The following is a 22,257-nucleotide window of genomic DNA, read 5'->3' on the forward strand; positions in this document are numbered from 1 at the left end:
CTATCTAAAGCATGGTGATTGCAGAATGAAGGACCAAGATGGTGATATGCTATGGCATTTCAGTTCAGGAGTATCTCAAGTTCTGTAATAAGAGCACCATCAAAGTCTGAGAGTTCTGGTTTTCCTAAGTGATATCTAGAAACCAGCTGAGTTGGCATAACTTTTAAAAAATAAAATATCTTGACCTTTCTCAGATTTCTTTTTTGTAATACTTATCTTAGTGTTATCACTGGCATCCTATTTTTAGGAGAGAATTAGACAATATACAGAGTTTAAACTTTTCTTTTGGTCATTTTGCACGGTTTGTGGGATCTTAGTTCCCCGACCAGGGATGGAACCTGCTCCCTTGGCAGTGAAAGCGTGGAGTCCCAACCACTGGAACACCAGAGAATTCCCTACAGACTTTAAATAACATATTATATTCCTTCTTAATTTGAACCTTTCCAAACCTTTGACCCTCACACCCATTTGTCTCATCACTCATTTTTGTCTCTTCAGAGTCCCAATGAAACGTCAATAAAAGAATTGGAAACAAACTAGTGAATGTAACAAAAAAGAAGCAGACTCACGGATATAGAGAACAAGCTAGTGGTTACCAGTGAGGAGAGGGAAGGGGGGAGGGGCAATATAGGAGGAGGGAATGAAGAGGTGCAAACTATTAGGTACAAAATAAGCTACAAAGACACATTATACAGCACAGGGGACATAGTCAATGTTTTATAATAACTATAAATGGAGTATAACCTGTAAAAATCGTGATTTACTCTACTGTACACCTGAAACTTAAATAATATTGGACAGCAACTATACTTCAGTGTTAAATAAAGAATTTAAAAAGGTATAAACTCACAAGTTTACAGAGAACCAGAGGAGTCAAATGATGGGCCAAAATTCTAAGCCCATTTTTGGAAGAAGGGAACCAGAGGGAGTGGTGTTGAGACAGATTAGTGGAGGAAGCTAAGTGTAAAGTACCTGCAGGGGAGGCCCTGCAGGGGAGAGGGCTGATCCCAGCTTCAGTGTGCAAAGTACCGGGAGACTCAGCACTTGAAGGCAAGTATCAGGGCAAGTTGACAAGGAAGTTAAGATGTGAGGCATGGAAGCAAAGATTGGATTAGAGTTTGCATATAAAAAGTGTAGTTGCCTTTTTCCCACTCCCAGAGTCCAACTGTCTCACAGCCTTACGTCCCTTCAATGCCTCCATAATTAGTAGGTACTGGACATTTACTTGGAAGTAACTGAGCCAGAGAAGCTCAGGGCTCAGGGACATCCAGTTTGATGGGGAGCTGGAGAGGAATGGGACAGAAAGCAAGGAGATCAAGCTCCAGTGAGCACAGTGAATTCGAGATCCTCTAGGCTTCCTTGTACCTTGTTCCCAGAACACCAGCCATAAAGCCCAAGGAGATGTCTCCTGAGAAACTAATAGTCCTGGAGAAGAAAAGAGAAAACAAAAAAGCCCCACGAAAGGACTTCCCTGGTGGCACAGTGGTTGAGAGTCTGCCTGCCAATGCAGGGGGCTCGGGTTCGAGCCCTGGTCTGGCAGGGTCCCACATGCCACGGAGCAACTAAGCCCGTGCACCACAACCACTGAGCCTGTGCTCTAGAGCTCACGAGCCACAACTACTGAAGCCCGCACACCTAGAGCCCATGCTCCACAGCAAGAGAAGGCCCCGCAACGAGAAGCCCGCGCACCGCAACAAAGAGTAGCCCCCGCTCGCCACAACTAGAGAGAGCCTGTGCATAGCAACGAAAACCCAATGCAGCCACAAATAAATTAATTAATTTTTAAAAAACCCACTATGTCTTAACATATGAGGGTCTCAGTTATTCACCCTAAATTCTCAAACCTCAGACTAAGGGCAAGTGGATTATGACACGCTGGGATGATATGGTGAGAATAAAACATCAAACAATGAAAAATCTGGGTCCTAGAGCTCAGGATAAAGATCATTAAAATTGGAAAAGAAGAATATAATTATTCAATGTTAATTAAACACAATGCATCAAGTGGTAAGATAAGCATTTGAAACATGTACATACTGATTTAGTCTCAATGACAATCTTGTGGAATGATTATCGTTATCTTCAATTAATCAATTACTAAACTGAGACAAAAAAATACAGGTGAGTTGCTATTGTTATAAAAGTAATTTTCACAGGTTGTATATTGTTCCCAACGCCTTTCCAGTAGAAGGATTATATATGTCTGCTCCTTGCTGTATCATTTGCTATGCCTCCCTGAGGAAGGAATATACTTTTGCAGATCATGAGCATCATACTTGTTTATATGACTTACTCTAGACATATACATAAGCTATATTCAATTAGAAACTTCAAGAACAATCACATGAATTTGTTCTTGTTCTTTTCCTTTTTCCAGAAGATAGGATTTTTCTCCTTCAGCCTGGCTCCAGTATAAATAAAGCATGTGAAACAGAGTAGAATACATATGACATAAAATATAAGCAAGGAAGTAAAATTTTGTGTTGTAAACAAACAAACAAACAAAGTTCTCAAACCTCACTTCCCTGTCTCTCCTTTCCAATCTCTCCTCCCCACCCCAGCTCCTCTCAGCTTTTCAGCATTTTATTATTATATGTGGTTTGTCAGCTAAAGATCACCTGTTATTGCAAGAAATTCTCTGACACAAAAGCAAAAGACACCAAATAAAACATTAAAAACAAGAAAGAAAACTCCAGAATAGGAACCTAGAGGAAAGCCCTAACACAGGAAATAGAAGGATACTTACATTTAATAGCGTCAGAGGGATAAGAATATTTATTACATCTCCAAAATGGGAACGGAATGCTATTATAAAGGAGCAGTGATAGAATAAAAGGAAATCTCTTAAAATGAAAAGTATGACCATGACTATAAATCAAAGGTAGAAAGATAAAAAGAGAAAATCTCATAAATTAGAACAATGAAGCAAGAAGTGAAAAATAAAGAAAAAATAAAATCAAAGGATTGATCCCAAGTGACAAACATCCAACAAAGAGAGTTTTCTGGAAAGACACAAAAAAGAAGGAAGTTCAATTATCAAAGAAGCAACAAAAGAAAAATTTTGAGAAATTATAAATACTTAAAAAAAATTCATAAAGTGTTGAGCATATTTTAATATTTTCTAGTCTATAGTACTTTTATATATAAAGAATGGTTATAATAGAGATCAGAAAATGTGGTACTATAAAATTTAGAGCAATTTTGAAACATTGACAAATGAAATGAATTATGTATAATGTAGGAGAGGCTAATTTTGATCTATTCTGCTTTAGTCAGATTGGAAATGAGAATACTGTATTCTGTATCATACTTTCAAGGGATAGATACTCCAAGGATGGAGTGATGGAATGAGTAATGGGCAATTTACTGTATCGGTTATTTACTGGTAGGTAGATTTGAAACCAAATCTTTGTGGTTTCAAACAACAATCATTTCATTTGTTTGTGATTCTGGAAATCAGCAATTTGAGCTGGGCTCAGCCAGGCAGATCTTCTGCTGGTCTTGTCGGGGGTCATTCATACAACAGTCATCTGGTCACTAGACTAGGACTGGAGACCTCCTTTATATGTCTAACAATTTGTGGTGGCTAACAGCTGAGCCGCTCTCATCCTCCCAGAGACCAGCCCAGGCGTCTTCACACGGATGTCTCAGATTCCAAGAAAGTGAGACTAGAGGCAACAAGACCTCTTTAGGTTTATATTCAAGCCTCTCATAACTTCACTTCTACCGTATTTTATTGGTCAAAGCAAGCTGTAAGGCCAACCCGGATTCAAAGCGGTGGAGCAACTCTATCTCTCACTTCTTGTGACGAGCTACAAAGGCACGCGCATACAGGGATGGGAAGAAGCTGTAACCATTATTTTTCAATCTGTTATATTTACTCCAAACCATGTCACATGAAGAATGCTTGAAAAAGTTAGGCATGACAGTATAGGAGCAGTACAGTACAGGAGCTATGGTCATTATTTTTGACATTTGAAGTGTTGTAATGTGGAGGGGACATCACTCTTATTTTTTATGGACACTACAGATCAAATGAAGTAAGTATACAGAAGTTTCAGAGAGTCAATTTCCGTCAAATACAAGAAAGAAGTTTTAAAACTTGTGAAATGCTCTATCAACAGGAAGGATTCAGGTGTATGTGGGACATATCTTTCCTGGGAGGATAAATTACCACAGCTGTGGGTTTAAAAATCTATGGTTACCTTCCAACCTCCTGCATTTTTAACTGAGTTTATATTTGGCCTCTTCTGAGAGAAACACAACTAAACAACCAGGAGAAGGTTGTATTACCTAATCCAGTTGTACATTCGTTGCAGGACAAAAACAAACTCTAGCCCCAATAAGCAAGGTAGACAATTTCCTGGAGACTCTTGTGTTTCCTACTTCTCTATTTAGCTCTTACCTGGGACTGACTCTAGTATAATGGTGATACAGAGACACCTACATTCTTATGAATCCCTCCCCACTCATATAGCAACAAGACCTTTATAAATTTAGTCGCTGAAAGACCACAGAAAGAATAAAAGCAAAGCTGTCGATAAAAGATTAATTATGAGAAAGTTTTCAAATAGAATCATGAAGCCTGCAGGTATATTGGATCAATGTAAAAGAGAGGAACTTAATATACGCAGTAGACATTATGTTCAAAGTAAGAATGGGGTTCCTTCCAGACTTAGAGTTAGCACTGGATGTCATTTGATGTGGGTGTGTCCCTTTACTGAGGCGGCTTAAGGAATGAGGAGGGAACTGCTGGGCTGGAAGAATCCATGGATTCGTCCTGTGCCTTCCTCCAGCTTCGCTGGAGAGCAGACCATGATCAAGCAATGTGAATGTATGCTTTCCTGTCTGGGTTTTCCTATCTGGAAATCCCCTGGCTGGCACAATTGGCACTCATTTCCTTGCGGCATTTCTAGCAATGCAGATGTGTGTCCTACTACACCCATCATTAATTTTTTTCTACATCGTCTAAACTGGACTATGTCTAGGAAATTCATATTCTTCCTTCCAAATTCTTCTGGATTTTACTGTGGCAATCTTTGACGACTAGGTAACCCACATAGTGCCCTTTTCCCCAGCTTTCTAAATGAATCTCAAATTTGGACGTTTATATTTATATAAATTTTACTTAAATATATGTTGTATATAAGAAAAAAATTTATGTGTATTATATATAAAAATTGATTTAGAGACATAAATATATGCCCATATATATTTTCATATATATGCATAATTATTTCCAATTTCTCTTTCTCTATCTTATAAAGTTTTAAAAAGTCAAAATAAGGTTTTTAGGAGACTTTAAGTAGAGTTTCCTTCCTGGCAGCTGTTAGCTTTGGTATTTGTCCTCAGTTACCAACAACAAAAATGCCCAGCATTTTATTTATACTCCCAAAGCAGAAAAAAAAAAAATACTGGGATTAAAGTAATATGCTCACATTTCAATAACTTCAGCTTCTAATATATTTCTTTTTCCAATAGTTAACCAATCCTTGCTTAAAACACTTATTGCATATTCCTCAGAATCAGCAAAAACACCCCTCACTTACTTGAGAAATCACTAATTATTATTTTTGTTGATCCATGTTTTTATGTATTATTACTGATTCATATTCACATCACATTAGCGGGAAATAGATCAAGTAAGAGGAGAAAATTCCCTACACTTTTCCTCTAACCCCAAGTCTCAAAGGCCATTCCTGTTAACTATTTTATGTCCATCAGAATTCCCAGCTCCCACCACTCTGTTCTTTTATTCCTGTCATTAACTGGCATCGTGCCATACGTTTGGATTTTGATAATTATATATCACTGACATTGTTCCAGATCAACATACATAGCTTTCTCATTAATCTTAATAGCTTACAGAATATTCCTCTATTTTATTTATTGATTTCTTCATTGACAGACATGTAGGATTTTTTTTTTACCCTATTACAATCAATGGTGCAATGAACATAAACACAGAGGCACAAACTTACACTTTTTTTTTTTTTACTATAGAGCATTATTTTTTAAGTGGAATTATTGAGTAATAAGAAACAAATTTACCTGTTATAAAAGACAGGTATATAAAAGTATCAAATTTGTACTCTCATCAACACGTTTTGAGAGTATCTTTTCTTCAATAATCCATGCCAAAATATTTTTAAATTTTTTAACTATGATGGGTAAAAAATATTAAAGTGGTACTTACTTAATTTTTAGTGGGAATAACGATTGCTACATAACCTTTGCCCATTTTTGAGTTGGGCCATCTTTTTTTGCATTGATTTTGTATCTAATGATTTGGCAAATTTTATATCTCTATATTTATGTCTCAACAGATCTGTTATAGTTGTTGCAAATGTTTTTCACCTGCCTATTATTTTTTCCATTTGTTTTTCTTTTTTTTTCACACCTTTATTGGAGTATAGTTGCTTTACAATGGTGTGTTAGTTTCTGCCTTACAACAAAGTGAACCAGCTATACATATACATATATCCCCATATTCCCTCCCTCTTGCATCTCCCTCCCACCCTCCCTATCCCACCCCTCTAGGTGGACAGAAAGCACCGAGCTGATCTCCATGTGCTATGCGGCTGCTTCCCACTAGCTATCTATTTTACGTTTGGTAGTGTATACATGTCCATGCCACTCTCTCTTTGTTCCAGCTTACCCTTCTACTTCCCCGTGTCCTCAAGTCCATTCTCTACATCTGCGTCTTTATTCCTGTCCTGCCCCTAGGTTCTTCAGAACAATTTTTTTTTTAGATTCCATATACATATCTTAGCATATGGCATTTGTTTTTCTCTTTCTGACTTACTTCACTCTGTATGACAGACTCTAGGTCCATCCACCTCACTACAAATAACTCAATTTCGTTTCTTTTTATGGCTGAGTAATATTCCATTGTATATTTGTGCCAAATTTCTTTACCCATTCATCTGTCATTGGACACTTAGGTTGCTTCCATGTCCTGGCTATTGTAAATAGAGCTACAATGAACACTGTGGTACATGACTCTTTTTGAATTACGGTTTTCTCAGGGTATATGCCCAGTAGTGGAATTGCTGGGTCGTATGGTCGTTTTTCTTATGAAAGAACTCTGTGTGCTGTCTCCTAATCACATCCTCTTACCTGTTCCCACTCCACAGAGATAATAATTGTCTAGAAATCTCTTTTCTCATTTCTTGCTCTTTTTCATAAAATATAATTTTAGCACATATGTATGTATTCCTAGACAACATGCTGCTGAATTTTGCTTGTTTTTGAATTCTAAAAACATGGAATTGTACTGTTTATATTCTTCTGTATCTTGCTTTTTTCACGCAATGATATATTTCCAAAGTTGAATTCACGTTGATATTTGTAGCTGAAGTTCATTTCTTTTCATGTATTACTCTTATGTTCAAAAAACTGGCTAAACCCTATTTTTAATTATAATAGATGATCCATGTACTTTGTTGTGTTTTCTATGTGGGCGATCATAACACCATTAAGTAATGACTGTTTTATTTCTTCCACCCCAACTGCTATCTCATTCATTTTTCTTCTTTAACTGATCTTACCCAGCCCTCTCTACTAGGTCGTGTTTTGACAAACCAGCTCCCTCCTACTGAGCCCCATTTTCCCCCACCCTCTACCCTGAAATCCTTGATTTGTAATATTTGCCAGATTCAGTAATGCAAATAACCATAGCCATTTTCAAGCTACCAATAGTATCTTGGAGATGGGAAGAGGGAGAAGGCGTACCTAAAGGACTCTCTTTGAGCCTATACAAGCAGGGTCCACGAGCCCATCATACTGTAGGCACTTTTGTCTGGTCCCTAACTTCTTTTTATCATTGAATCAGATGATTGCTGTAAGATTTTTTGTTCTTGTGGTATTTTTTTTTTAATAGATACCTTTGATAGGTTAGACAGTTCTTTTCTATTTCAAGTTTGCTAAGAGTTCTCATCATAGTTTTTTAATATTCCAGCAGGTTTTCTGTGCCTAGGGAGATTATTTTTTTCCTTCCTCCTTTACCTGTTAATATGTAAATGAAATTTAGAAATTTTCTTGTGCTGATACCCTTTATTCCCTTGGTAACCTAACTTGGTGATTATCTATTATCTTCTTTACATAATGTTAGATGTAGTTTGCTAGTATTTTCTTCGGGATGTTGTATCTGTGTACAAGTGGTAGTTTAACTTTATACATACTATTTGGCAATATAATACCCTTAGTTAGTCTTAATGTAGTTTGGGAAGCTTTTCTTCTTTATCTGGGTGAGTCTATACATGTTCTCAATTATCTGTTCCAGAAATATTTGGTAGAATTTTCCTAAAAAAAAAAAGCAGGTTGAGACTGGTGCCTTCTTTGTTAGAAGATTTTTAATTAATAATTAAATTTAATTAATGAATATAGGAAATTTCAGGGTTTTTGTCCATAGGTTTTAATCACTTTTGATAAGATTTTTTTCTAGGAATTTTCCATTTTTTGTGTACTTTTAATACTAATGAAGTATTTCATAGTGTTTACTACTATTTATCCTTTATTTTATCCCTAATTATGTCCCATTTCTAAATTGTCTTTTTCTTTTTTCTTTATTAGTCTTATTAGAAGATTGTACATTACATAGTTTTCTTCAAAGAACAAATTTTGTTGTTCTTGGTTGAGCGGCTATTGTAAATTTGTTTTTATTTTATTAAGTTCTGCTTGTATATTTATTATTTCTTCTATATTCTTTAGTTTTTATCTGCTTTTTAATAAATTTATTCATGGTGTACTTTAACATACGCAAGGTAATAAAAGTGGTATCATATATTTTCTTCCAGTACTTTTATCATTTCTTTGTTGTTGCTACTTATGTATTAAATCCAGTTGGGATTTACTTTTGTTATGGGGTATGTTATTTTTCTCCCAAACTGACAGTTAATTGTCTCATCAAGGTTTAGTAAATGCTTTCAAAGTTTGATATCCTCCTTTGAAAACCATATATTAAATTCCCCCCTCTGCCTGGGTTCTTCATTCCATGCTACCTAGCTAGTTATTTATTTGTCTTGTGGTAATATGCTCTTTTAACGATAATAGCTTTATAGATTATTTTAACTTTTAATAATAAAGTCCCCTCTAATTATTTTTGTCATTTTCCTACAATTTTCTTAGCTATTTTCACACACTTATGTTTCTTGATGAACTTTATTCCTTTTAGGATTTGGTAATATGTACGTGTGTTACAAAATTTACAAAAGGAAATACAGAGAAAAGCCTCTTTGTACACCTCTCTGCCAGCTCTTTAACCTCTTATTGGAGACAATTCCTCTTATTAGAGACATTCTATGCAATAAAAAAAACAAAACATATAAATATATTTTCCTTTTATTCTCATAAAATAATAGCATTTGTGATGTACTTTGCCTTTATTCACTTACTATCTTGGCCATTTTCTCAACATCAGACATAAGGGTTTATGTCTGATGAACTTCAGAAACAATTTGGCAAATTTTCAACCAAGTCTATATGTTCTCTCAAGCATATGACCAAATGCCATTTTCAAATGCTATTTCTAGCAACTTAAATCAAAGAAAGTAATATTTTATCATGTCGTATGAGGTCAATTTTTCAATTCAATCAAATAACAAATTATATCAATTTGTGGATAATATTCTTTAAAAGATGAAATATACCAGCTTTCCTGTTATCACATTGTACTGAGGCAGGAAATGTTAACTTAAATATAAACTTATATATATATATATATATACATATATACACACATATGTATACATATACATATTTTTCATAAATTTGGGCAAAGTACTTATTCTCTCTATGCTTCAATTTCCTCATCTTTCACAGCAAGTATGAATAACTGAGATCTCTTTCAGCTCTAAAAGTCTACTATTTTATTATATTCTCAAAGTAATTACTTCCTGTTAGCTCAAACACAGCAATGTATTGGAAGGATAATGTAAAACATCATTGCCTTTTCTGGAAGAGGTGAATCGTTGATATTTAAAAAGCTTTGTGATCATAGCAGCATCAGTGGCCTCAGCAGTAGCCAGCCATGGGCTGCTTAGCAAAGTATTGCCATTGATATGATTCAGCCTTCTAAACTTCCCTTTTCCCTGTCTCTGGGTTCAAAATTGCATGTTCTTAGGGTGGAGTATCTGGACTAGCTTGACTTGACTTGAGCCTCCAGCCACCTCTGGAACAAGAGGCCAAAAGGAGCAAGAATTGGAGCATTTCACTGTGAATTGAAGCTTTTCTGAAAAGAGAACAACATTGTTATGACTTTGGTAGCTGTATCAAGAGGTGTTTATTCATCCAATATGAACGGTACTCTGAGTATAATTCTGTATACTAGGCATATTATAGTTTTCATAATACATTAGGGAAAGAGTACTGAACACCATTATTAAGTACATATTTTGATTTCACAAGGGCAATTCAATTGTAAACACTAAATTTGCACTGCTTTATTTCTGTATACATAAAAATTCTTGAATTTTCTTTTCAGTTTACCTCCTTCTTGTTTGGGTGTGGGATTACTGCCAAAATGTAAGGTTGATTCCTTAAAAATATTTTAGAGTCTAATAGAAAATGAAGTAGTATTGATTTCACGAAGAAGTCAAAGATTTCTTATTATCTTACCTAATTTCTAAGATAATACATTCATGTTTGTTATTATATAGCTATTTATTTAATGGACATGGCAGTAGACTGAAAACCAAGGCATGTTATTTTATTTATCTACGAATGAGGACTAATAATTTTGACCTAAGGAAAAAAGAGACTGTAAGGGTTAAGTAATGTATTTAGAGGAACTTGGGAATAAAGGAAGTTGAAAAGGTGACATTGTAAAGGTTTATTCGTGGTCTAGCTTTTCCTCAATAGCTTTACCAGACTATTGCTAGTTTGTGAGCTCTCTAAGGGCTGGAATCAAATCCTTATCACTTATTATTCCTAGAAATTATGGCAAATACTCAATGTCTCTGTATTTGATAGAAGGAAAGTGGTACTAGGAGAAAATACAAATGGAATTACAATACAAAATATACTTAAAATGAGACTAATAAAGCCATAATTGTAAAGGTAAACTGGCATAGAAGCTCGACAGGAATGCATACACAGAGGAAACAGAATCAGGGAAAATGGAGGTCATAGCCCAGCTGGGCCAGACAACAGGCACACACAGAGGATTTGGCCAGCCCTCAAACTCTACTACCCTAGGTAACTGTTGATCATCTTCTTGTCCTTGCGCCAGCCTGTCACTCTCCTCTGATTCTTTGAAACCATACAGATTCTGAAGCCATCCAAGGAATATTTCTCTTTTATGGCTTTGAATCTTGAAATCATATTCGGTTGATATTTGACATACTTGTTGACAGCCTAAATGGATTTTTTAATAGTGTAGCTTAGATAAATCTCTCTTCTATTGTAGGGGAGCCAAAAATGTTTTTATGGCTAACTCTAGCTTAATAAGCAGCCACAGCTTTAAAAAATTCAACCATTTAATTTTTAATATGGATTGGTTCCTTTTGGTAATTAAAAACAAACATTTTGTAGAACTGCCAACATATTAATCAAAACAATATAGTGTTACGTACATCAGGCACTTAAATATGTTTTAAACCTTTCTGAGGTGGAACCATGAAATAAAATTAAAATAGATGGAAACAAGGCCTTTTATTGCTTATTACCAGTATAGACCAAAGGTCATATATAAAGTTCAGTTATGGCCACAATAAACTTTAGTAGATTCTAAAGTTTGCTTGGGGTAATACATATCTAAATGTTGTGTCACTGTGTTAACATGTAGGACCAGGAAATAAAAGAACTATATAGCACTTTGGTTATGCAAGCCTCAGAGTTTTTGCCACTAGTCAAGGCTGATCAATGATGACCCAGATCTCTTACATTTTTCTTATTAGCAGCAGGGCGAATATGCTGCTCTTGGGTGAGGATAACAATGTAGCTACACCTTTTTTTGGAAACTTAGAGCTAGAAACTCTCTGTTTTAGCTGGAGACCAAATTTAAAAAGCCCCAAAAGAGATGTTTCTTTCTTTTATTTTCTGCCTAGAAAGCTAAGTAATTAGTATGCTCCCAGACATAAGGATTATCAAGTATAATTATTTCAAGGGCTTGAAATGGTTGTGCTTTGTGTAGTTCTATGCAGTGTGCTGGCGTTTCATTCACTTCTATTATTTCTGTACTGCTGGGGGTGTTCTAGAATTATTTTTTGCCATCTAACTGTTATTACATCAGTAAAAAGGAAATCAAATACTAGTTATCTTACATTGGTTTGTAATAAAAGTCAACATGTTAACACTTTTATCTTAATATTAACACGATGTGTCTTACTCTTTGGCTAATATCTTACTAACTTTCCAACCTCAAATCCTGATATATATGTATTTGTATAATATTTTATTATGCCATCCTTGCAGTTCTCTTGGTTTAATCAGATTCTTAGATTATTGGAATATTAAGAATGATCAGACAGCATATGGAACCACAGAAGATCCTGAATAGCCAAAGCAATCATGATAAAGAAAAGCTGGAGGCACCACAATTTCTGATTTCAAACTATATTACAAAGTTATAGTAATCAAAATAGGATGGTTTCGCCATAAAAACAGGCATGTAGATCAATGCAACAGAATAGACAGTCCGGAAATAAATATGTGTGATTAATTTTCAACAAAGGAGCCAAGAATATACAATGGAAAAAGGATAATCTTTTTGATAAATGGTGCTGGGAAAACTGGATATCCACATGCAAAATAATGAAACTGACCCCCATCTTACACCATACAGAAAAGTCAACTCAAAATGTTTGATTAAAGATTTGAACGTAAGATCTAAAACCTTAGAAGTCCTAGAAGTAAACATAGAGGTTAAGCTCTTTGACATTAGTCTTAGCAATGATTTTTGTGGATTTGATGACAAAACCAAAGGCAACAAAAGCAAAAATAAACAAATGGGACTACATCAAACTAAAAAGCTTCTGCCCAGCAAGGGAAACCATCAACAAAAAGACAACTTACGGAATGGGAGAAAATATTTGCAAACCACACGTCTGATAAGAGGTTAATACGCAAAATATACAAGGAGCGCATACAACTCGATAGCAAAAAACGCAAATAATCCAATTTAAAAATGGGCAGAGAATCTGAATAGACCTTTTTTTCAAGGAAGACGTACAAATGGCCAACAAGTACATGAGAAAATAACATCACTAATTATCAGGGAAATTCAAATCAAAACCACAGTGAGATATCACTTTACACATTCAAAACGCTACACCTTCAAAAAGACAAGAGATAACAAATACTGGTGAAGATGTGGAGAAAAGGCAATCCTGGTACACTGTTGGTGGGAATGTAAACTGGTACAGCCACTGTGGGAAATAGTATGGAGGTTCCTCAAAAAATTAAAAACAGAACTACCACATGATCCAGTAGGTCCACTTCTTGGAGAACCTAGCAGCAGGACAGGAATAAAGATGCAGACATAGAGAATGGACTTGAGGACACAGGGAGGGGTAGGGGTAAGCTGGGGCGAATATATATATATGGTGAAATCACAATCTCAAAGAGAAAATCTGTAGTCCCATATTCATTGCAATATTATTGACAAAGGTATGGAAACAACCTAAATTTCTATAGATGGATGAACTAATAATGAAAAATTAATGAATTTATGAATATGAATATGGACATTATTGGCCTGCCATTTGTGGATGAAACTGGAGGGCATTATGCTAAGTGAAATAAGCCAGACAGAAAAAGACAAATACTGCATGTTTTCACTATATGTGGCATGAGAAAAAAATAAAAATAGAGACAGAGATTAGAATGGTGGTTGCCAAGAGCTGGGGGTGAGGGAAATAAGGAGAGGCTGTTAAAAAGTACAAACTTTTAGTTACAAGATGAATTGGGGCAGATGATCTAATGTATAGCATGGTGACTATAGTTGACAACATTGTACTGTGTAATTAAAATTTCCTAAGAGTTGAACTTAAGAGTTCTCAAAAAACCAACAGAAAACACATAAATATGTGAATTAGTGGATGTATTAATTAACTCGCTGGGAATTGCTTCACAAAGTACACTATCATTTCATTGGTCAATTATACCCCGATAAAGCTGCAGAAAAAAAAAAAGAATGATCAGACATATTTGTCAATTCCACCCTTTCAAAAGGTTGAGCTGAGAAGGTCATAAAGGTCTTAATTCTGAACTTAATTTTTCTCAGTAAATAAATCTAGTTTAATAGTAAGTGATCATCAATTAAATGATGAACTCAGTGTAGTTAGTTCAACACACTGAATTCAAGAGAACATTCCCTCTGCTCAAAGACAATGCAGCATCATTAATTTTCAGAGAACTGATAAGTTCCAAGTGCCAATAGTTTGGCCTATATAATATTTACAAGTTTTAAGCACTTTGAAATAATGTGAAGATGCAGATGGAGTTTGGAATGAAACTTGAACTACCATATAGATCTGTCTGCTTCCTCCTGATTGTTAGTTTTTCCATGTACTTTTGCAGAACTATGAAGGTGAAGATCACTAGACTCTCATTTTCTTTATGTTGATGGAGCCACTGAAAGCCCCAAATCACCACAAAGTCAGGAAATGTGAACTGTGGTCGCTTTCCACAACCTATTATGAAATAAAACTGCTTAGTCTTCTTACCTTACGTGAGGTCTCAGATATTGATCTGGAGCATACATCATCAACAAGCAAACAAATGAATGTGGCCCTCTTCCCCCCTTTAGTCTCCATAATAATCAGCCTGATATTATAGCCAGCTACAAACTTCTTTCTGCCCCCCAAAAGATTAGCATAGGTGCGCTACGAAAAAAGTGTTTTTTATTATTATATACCATTAATGTTCAGTTTATTTTTGCAATGAGACTCTAAAATTACCTTTTTTTATAGGAAGATTTCCTATAGTTCTGTGTTTGGGAAATTCAAGTATAAACAGTAAGAAATGCTCCACCTGAAATACAATATACTGAATTTTGGCCGTTGGAATGTAAGGCCATTTTACAGATGCCACTGAACTGAAATGGTCTTTATTCACTGAACAAAAGATAAGACGTATTTTGCCAGTTAATGCAGCTCTTCAAGTAAAAACGTATAGGTTGATATAAGCTTCCATTTAAAATAAATTTTTGCCACAGCATCATTAAACATGTTCTTTAAACTTTTCATGTTTTCTTAAGCAATAACTTTATCAACTTTCCCCTGAAATAATCAGCCTCATTTGCAGCTGTGAACTAAGATTATTTATTGAGACAATTTGAAAATTCTTAAGAGTTTCTCTAAGGCCCCCAAAAGTCTGTAATGCAAAATACTATAGGATTTAAATGTGTTCTTTGTTTTACTATCACTCTCCGCCATTACAAAAAGTAACACAAATGCAAGCCAAAATCCAAAACTAAAAACCCAAAACAAATTCTGTCATGACAATATAGTTGTGGAACATGTAGAATTTGGAACACAGTAAACTCGGGTTTGAATCTCAGCTTTCCTGTATTACCTTGAACAAAATATTAGCTTTTCTAAATTTTAAATTTATATGTAAAATTCTGGGCAATGATAGTGTCAATCTTGGGAGATTCTTGGAAATATTCCATGATATAGTCTGTTTAGAAGAGCAGCTGTCTCACAGGAGACAGTGGTTTTCAGGCAAATGCTTGTTGGCTCTTATCAGACTTTATCTATTGTTATGAGCTGATTTATATTCCCCCAAAAGTCGTATTGAAGTCCTAATGCTCAGTAACTCAGAATGTGACTGTATTTGGAAATAGGGCCTTTAAGGAGGTGATTAAAGTAAAATGAGGTCATATGGGTTGGCCCTAATCCAATATGAATGATGTTCCTTCAAAAGAAGAGATTTTGACACAGATGTGTGGGCACACAGAGTAGAGAGAAGTCAGCTACCCACAAGCCAAGGAAAGAGGCCGCAGAAGCAACCATGATGGCACCTTGATATTGGACATCTGGCTTGTCTATCTATGAGGAATTAAATGTCTGTTATTAAAGCCTGTACTGTTTTGTTATGGCAGTCCTATATATCTCCCCAAATTTCTCCTCTTGTTTCAGACTTACTGTGTTGGACAGAAGGGTTGAGCTTATGACTAGGCTAGGCTGTGACCCTAGCACCTTATAACAGCCATAGTCATCAGGTACCCAGAGAGAAGTAAAGGTGAGAGGCAGAGAGAGAGAGAGTCCCAGAGCTGCCCTTTGATTCAGCCACTCTCTTTAATTTTGTGAGCTTCCCTCCAAACTTTTTTTCTTTTTAAGTAGGGTTGCAGTTACTTTTAGCTAAAAGAATACTGACTATTCTTTTGATTATTGTTATAAAATTGAACATATGGTTCCATGAGGAAAAAAGCATTCTTACATCAACAGAATTGACATGTTATGGGTTAAATTGTATATTCTCAGTCCAAAAAATAAGGTGTGTTGAAGTTCTAACTCCCAGTACCTCACAATGTGACTTTATTTGCAAATAGAGATTTTGCAGATATAATGAGTTAAGATTAGGTCATACTGTAGTAGGATAGGCCCCTACTCCAATATGACTGGTGTTTTTATAAAAAGATCACCATATGAAGAAGCAGAGACATGCAGGGAGAATGGTTTTTAAAGGCAGGCATCATTTCACATTTTTTAATAATACCAATGGGCTTCAATACAGTAGGTTTTCAAAAACTACTTGTTGAAGCTATTTTCGTATGAGGGTTCAGTTCCATGAGCAGTATGTCTTGTTTCAAACCTTGGATCACTACACTACTAGGTATGAGAAGAGTGTCTACCTCTTAAATTGTTGATTCTGAAGTTAGTCTTTACTTTTTCTGCTATTACGTTATTTTATTTCACTTTCTTATCATTTTTCATGTTACATTTTCAGTTTCAACATGCTATAATATTAATTGTATGAAATATCCAAATGAATGAGTACATTTCAGGTCTGTACTGCAACAGGTTTTTCTATCTGGGAATACTGTAGTATTGACAAAAATTACAAACATTTCCATAATTCTCTCAGATTCATAGCTGATAAGTTATATCTAATTAAGTAATGGAATAGCCTCTTATGGAATCCTTTTGGCTAATCATTGTAACTTTGTTCTTTATGAACAAAAGAAAATCATAATATACTAGGATTTTTTGATATCATAGAGATGACAAGTAATGATCACTTATCAGAGAAGAAAGAATATACATAATTTCACTGAAATGTTTATCATTTGGGGAAATGTTTTAGAAAATCTTTTACATAATGGGAACCTAAAAGTCCCTGGACTGAATTTCCGAAAACCAGATTGAGGTTTAACTGCATAGTAATTGTGATTTCGAACCAAATGACTTAAATTCTTAGCATCTCAGCTTCCTTTCTTATATATTATTTTCAAAGCATCTCATCAAGGTAAATAAATAGGAAGCCTTATTTTTCTCTTCTTTTAACAAGGTCTTATTTTCATACTTGTGTGTGAAGGTTCAGCCCTTTCTTTAAAATAAAAAATTTATGGCACAACAAGTCCTAAAATGAACATTTCAGCAGACATGCAACTAGTATGCAGTAGGGAATCTAGGCTATGGTTTCCTCACCTAAACATTATGTCCTAGTCATGCCATGTAGATTGAAAAACTGAGACATTTTTGCTTCCTTTCAAACTGGCCACTCAACTAGCATTCAGAGAGTTTTGCATTTGAGTCAAACAGATGCTAAAGGGTTGGGAAGAAAGAAAAGGAAGGAATCAAATCTACATCCACTGCAAAAGGAATCTAAAAGACTAAATGACTTGTTGGAAGATATTCTAAATTGCAGCTATTACAAGAACGACATTTTAAAATGAAATTCTACATCAGGGGTTCATAACCTCACATCCACTAACCCCTGGATCCATAAACAAATTTCAAGGGCTGTGTGAACTTGTATGAGGAAAAATTACACCTTTATTTTCATTATCCTCCAACTGAAATTTACATTTCCTTCAATTATAAATGCAGGCAACCAAAGTAGCACTATATATAATTTAATCACCAATAGAAATCAGAGATATTTAAAATCACATTACAGTTGTTGGTGATATCACCAGCTACTGTTTACGCTCACACTGTTTTGACAGTGATTTTACACATTGCTAAGTCTTGTTATTTAATGTGTTAATGGAGTCACACCATTTAAAAAAATTAAATAGCTGCATTTTAATATAATTGGCTTTGCTTTTTTTATAATCCTATATGCTTTGTTTTATGCATTTCAAAACATCATTCTTAGAACTTAGTCAATAAGTGAATACCAAAAAGGTCCAACACACAAAAAAATGTTAAGACTGTCTGATATTCTGTATTAAATTAGTATAATCTGCTAAGATTTGTGTTTTAAACCAATTTCAAGGACAAAGTAAAAAGAATTGGGGGAAATTTTCCTTAAAATTCTCAAAATGGTATAACAATGTCAATTTTAAAAAAGCACTATTGAAAAGAATATATATGAAACTTATAAGTTTATGTGTATTATTAAATGGTGGGAGGGTAACTATCTTCCAATAAAGCATACTAATACAATCCTAAAATGCTGACCCTGTGCCAGAAAAGGAAAGCTTTCTTATCTCTCTCACACAATTTCTGTAGTATGAATATGTGTCTGCCAGAGAAAAGACAACACTCACTTTCCATTACTTTGACATTGCCTTTGAAGAGACATGTGTGAAAATTCTCTCACAGAGATTTTGATATATTTAACATCAACTTCCGTATTGTTTGCACATTTTTGTTGAGAAATTTTCTAGACACTATTGCCCTTGTGACGGAAATATACCAAAAAAAAAACCAGGTGTCTTTTTGTAAACCTAAAAGAAAAAAAAAACTTTAAATGTAACATTGGGTTTGGATGCCCAAGAATAAGATTTCCATCAATCTTTACTCTAAGAGCATCTCTACTTCTAGAAAGAGATAACTGAAATTTTTCCATTTTCTTTTTTAATTTCTGAGGAATTATTGAGGTGTTGTTTTTTTCCTTGAGTTTTGCTTTTTTAAGTGGACATAAAACGTCTTTTATGTTACCATAACATTTGAAAAAACTCTATAGGCAGTGAGAAGTCACCAGATTAGTTCTGAAGATAAAAAGGAAGCATACTGACAAACAAAAATAAGCCCCAACATCAATAACAAATTGATTGTGAGGTCAAGGCATTACAAACCTAATTCAAAAAAATACTGGGCTTTAAAATAGGGTAAATAAATATTATTTATTTTAGGAAAGCCATACTCTGTTACATAGTCATTTGCATATTAGTCCTGATTTGTACATGAACATGACCCTAATATCCTCTAATTTCTTTTTCTCTGTATCTATCTTTCTTGAACTTGTGGAGTGAAGTAAAGGGGTGAGGAAGAATGATAACAAGATATTTTAATCTTGCTTGAAAACTTAATGGTACAGTGCATACCAGCTCTTCTAACCATAATCTAACCATAATACACCAAAATAGATATTATGATAACCTTTAATCTCTCTATTGGGATTGTTTTCAAGGTGTGTTTTATGAGAGGTTAAACCAGAAATATTCCTTTTTTAAAAAATGGGGTAAATTAATTCAGAAATTATGAAACTAGAGCCACAGGTATTCAACCACCATCTAGTTTATATTTATTTTTCCACTTTGGGAAACAATGTATGAGCCACAAACTGACAATAAAATATAGAGAGTTGAACAACATGGGGTACCTTCTATGTACCATGAAAAAGATGTCACTTTTTGAAGTGTTAGTAGTTAAATCTTTTTCACCATATCTCTTATTACCAAATAGAAAGGAGTCTTGCAATTGAAGGCTACCCAGTATTCCAGAAAAAACTGACTCATAACTTAAGTCTTTCAGAAGTTTTATAGTTGGTCCTTCTATCTATAGAGAGAAGCATGTTTAAACAGTAAAGCTACAAGAAAGAACGACTGAATTGATCAATTTTTTAGACCTTGAGTGAACAAAAGGTTAAAATCTCCCTCTGTTTTTATGATCAGAAAGCCTTTTCTCTCTCTCACCTAGGGAAATTTAACTCGTTCATTAGCTTGTTAGTTATTCTCTGTTTGAGGATGCGTCATAAATTCCAACACAAATAAGGCAAGAACTGTAACTTTTGCTTTTCTTACTTTCTCTAAAACGTCTCACAATAATAATGGTCCTTGATGTTTGTATGAATCGATTCTTAACAATTGTAGGCTCTCCCTCATACAATATTTTATTCAATTCTTACTAAAACTCAGGAGTAGATACAGCAGTGTTCTGGAGCCAGCCTGTCTCAGCTCCTGAGACCCAACTGCTAAATTTTCAGAAATAAGTTTAATAAAATTAAATATTAAGCTATATAGCTTATAATCACATAAATTATATTTGAAACAAAGGTACTAAATACTCAAGACTCATCATTTCCTAATTACCACAAACTCTATCAATCAGGGATCTTTTTCGTCTACTAAGTAGCTATTATTAGCCTAACTTTATTAATGGGAAAACTGAATCTTGAAGAGTGGAGAAAGTAAGTGACTTACTTAACACAATAGGGACTGGAGCGGGGCCTCTAACCCCTATCTTCTCACTCTCGTTTTAATTTTTTTGTGTCAGTTCCATAAGCCAAAAATATTGAGCACTAATCAATAAGTGAAAAGCATTATAACTGGAAATTTACAGGGAAATCCCAACACCACCTCCATCCTTACTCTCAGATGATGACTTTGCTCTCCACTCCATCAAGAACATAGAAAGTCTCAGGAGAGAACGTACTCAAGCTCCCTCAGCCACGTGTGATCTATCTCCTTGCGTCTACCCCTCACCTTAGGTGAGTTATTTGCATCATTTGATAGTGAGAACTACTCTTCTCTGAAACACATCCTTCTCTGGGATTCCAGGATATCACTGTGGGCTAGTTTTTCTCCCTACCTTTCTGACTGCAGTGTCTCTCTTGCTTTCCTTCTCATCTCACTGACCTCCAAGTGTTGGGCTGTGACTAGGGAAGCTCACCATGTCTCATGGCTTTATAATCTGTCCATCTGTCTATTTATCCACCTTTCTATCAGATTTATATATCTCCAGTCCAGAAAGCTCCCCAGAACTCCAGATCTCTATCTCTCACTGACCTATTTGACATTTCCACTCAGATTTGATGTCTTAAATTTAACATGCCTTAAGCTTAAGACTGAGTTCCTGATATACCTGTCTGCTACCTAGTGCTATAACAGCTCTTCCTACAGTCTTCCCATTTCAGGCCCCAAATCTTGATTCTTTTTTTCCCTCATCCCCCCAAATGCACCTAAAAGCCAATTCTTTCAGTAATATTTTCAAAATATATGTAGAATTTGGTTACTTCCCAACACCCCCGTTGCCACCACCCTGGTCTAAAGCGACCATTCAGCTCTCGTCTCGACTATAGCAAAGGCCTCTTAACGCACCTTTCTCTCTTCCCTTAGGCACCTGTTGTCTGTCACCAACACAGTAACCAAAGCGACGCTCTTAAAACTTGTCAGAACATGCCACTTCTCTACTCAGAACTTCCAATAACCCACCTCACCTGGAATAAAAGCCAAAATCTGTACTGGGATGGAAAAGGCTCATCGTGATTGTGGCTCGACGTCTCACTCCCTCCTGGTCCCACCTCCCCACGCCCAAGGCTCTCGGACCTCATCTCCTAACATTCTTCCCCTTGTTTATTCTGCTAGTCTTTGAAAACACCTGCCAGAGGCCTCTGTGTTTGTTTTCCCCTCTGTCTGCATAGGATTTTCCAAGTATGCTCATAGTAATGCTCTTCTTTACTTAAAGTCTTTACTCAAAAGTAATGGTCTCCCTGTGGCTTATTCTGGCCACTTTAAAACTCAACATCCCGCCTTCCCTACTTCAGTGTTTCATATTCCCTTCCTTTGTCTTATTTACTGTCTTTCTTAGCATTATCACTATCTTATAAAGTATGTTTAACTTATTCATCTTCTTTATGGAATATCACTTTCTGTAACATAATTTTCAGGAGATCAGGAATTTATTTTTGTCTTTCTTTATTCAGCATCTTATCCTAAAACTTAAAACAGTGCCTAACGTTACTCAATAAATGTCTGTTGAATAAAAGATTAAATGACAAGAAATATGGAAATTAGAGCCGCGAACTATCCAGTTATGCTTATATTGATATAAAGAAGGGAAGTTCAGCCAAGCTTCTCCAAGTTACGAGGTAGTGATTGTGGGTATATATACCAGGAAGTCAGGAATTCTGAGGTTTATT

The sequence above is a fragment of the Globicephala melas genome, chromosome 9 (assembly GCF_963455315.2).
Source record: "Globicephala melas chromosome 9, mGloMel1.2, whole genome shotgun sequence".
Lineage (NCBI taxonomy): Eukaryota > Metazoa > Chordata > Mammalia > Artiodactyla > Delphinidae > Globicephala > Globicephala melas.